We start from the raw sequence: 2,265 nt of genomic DNA, 5'->3' as shown, positions 1-2,265 counted from the left end.
CTGAATTTTTTTATCATTACTTATTTATACATTCACTATTCAATAACTATTAAGTCTACAAATTGTCATCATGTCTACCGCTCTACCTCTCTACACATACTCCAACCTACTGCTTATATTATTGTGTCTCCCCGAATGGTATAAAAGGTCCACTGTGGCAGAGTTTTGTATTGTTTTGCTCACTGGTGTGACCCAAACATACAGATGAGTGCCTGACACTTGGCTGTGGTTCGATACCATTTGCTGAATGAATGAACTAAACTGATAGAGTGCCTACTATATTCCAGGCACTGTTCTATGTTGTTGAGATGTATCTGTGAAGAAAACAAAGATCCTTGTAGAACTTAAAATCTGTGGGGTGGAAAAAGCCACATAGACAATGGATATAGTCACACAATTTGTTGTATATAATATTAAAAGATAACAAATACTATGGAAAGGAAAAAAAAGTGTGACAAAGACAAAATAAATCATAAATTGAGGTGTTTCAGAGGTAGTAGTTTCAATCTGGTGGCCATGGGAGGATGTATTAAGAAGGAAATGATTAAGCAAAGCATAGAGGTAAAGGAATTAACTAGAGGATAAAAGGTGAAAATAAATTCCAAGGTGAAGTACAGTCACCTTAGGGACAGAGGAGCCCATGAAGAGCAAAGGGTAGAGTACAGAGAGGGATGGACAGGTGGTGAAGATGAGACCAGTGTAGCGAGGAGAGGATACAAACCATGTGGGCCCCAGAGGCCAGAAAATGAACTTTGTTTTATTTTAAATGAAATGGGAGGACTGAGGAATTTTGAGCAGAGAAGTGTTATGTGGTTTACATTTCAAAATGCTCATTCTTGTTGGTATATTGAGAATAAACAATATGACGGTGAATTTAGAAGGAAAGAGTGCTTACCATTTCAGTAAGACCAATAAATTGGGATATCCAAACATCACTGAGCAGTAACAATATGCTTTTAATATAGAACTGTTGAGAATATAAATGTTAGAAGCTGCCTAAAACAACCGTTTCTTATAAATCAGGGAAGCTGGATTAAACCTTCTTTAAAAAGAGACTAATAAATCTTTTGAAGTAAGTAAATAAATAAATACATTTGTGATTTTTGTAGTCTTTCATAAGTGAAGACCTTTTTGTGCTGCTTGTTTGTTTCTGAACGTTATAGTTCCAGGGAACTTCATATCTAGTGTTTAGGCAAACTTTATAATATGCCCTTTCTCAGATTCTCTAGCGGGCTGCTCAGAATCTAATCAAAGTATATCTTCTATACCTAATAGAGGTCATTAAAGACTCATGGTCAATCGAAAATAATTTGATAAGTTTTTAAAGTGGGATATGCCAAAATTGAGCCCAATGCTGTCTCACCAGAGCAGAGGAAGAGGAAAGTAAGATAATTTTGTCTTGTGAATAGAAATAAATATAAATTCAATATGTGCATGTTAAATAATTACTATATAAAAGCATCAATTCAGTACACATAGCTTGAATAAAAAGCAATCAATCAAACATACTATTTCCATAGGACATATTTTGTAAAGATATTTTGATAGTTTTGACTCACATTTCTGATGCCTGAAGTGCTTTTTCAGTATAGGCTGGTCAAATATATTTATGACACACTTCAATGATTGTAATGACATAAAGCAATTTTATTGGTCTTCACCACCCTCACCTTAGGGAATGGGGAGCAGACTGCAATATAATAATATATAAAATAAAGACAAATCTAGAATCTGTTTCCTTGCCCCTTTTCAATCAAGTACAGTGATAATAATTACATTGATCTTAATTATAATGTTCTTTTCAGTCTACATAATTCACAGACAAATGAAGCTTTAAAATTTCTAAAACACCATGTGTTGAGATTTTTTCTTGGGCCCCATAAATTGCAAAAGCTGAGCCATTAGATGTTATTGTCAAAGTCACCTCCTCATGCAAAATATGGATGAAAATAAAACATATATTTGTTTTGATAACATCAGTGCATCTAGACGTTTCTCTGAAGTCTACAGGTGTCATTGTAAATAAAGAGATGATAAAGAATACTGAGCTCAAGGCTCTATATTTGAATGATGAATAAAATTTATGTCTGAGATCACATAGAGCCAACATTGTGACTTGCACACAAATCATTGCACAAAGCATGTTTGTAATCCCTATTCTCATGCCTGACCTGTGCACATAAATTTCTAATTCCTTACTGGTAATGGGAAGTCAATATTTGGCAAGCGAGATTCTTCTGTGAACAATTAATCTCTTAAATTAAT

This window comes from Hipposideros armiger, unplaced genomic scaffold (assembly GCF_001890085.2).
Source record: "Hipposideros armiger isolate ML-2016 unplaced genomic scaffold, ASM189008v1 scaffold_761, whole genome shotgun sequence".
NCBI classification, from domain to species: Eukaryota; Metazoa; Chordata; class Mammalia; order Chiroptera; family Hipposideridae; genus Hipposideros; species Hipposideros armiger.
Note: the sequence above shows the minus strand (reverse complement) of the source record.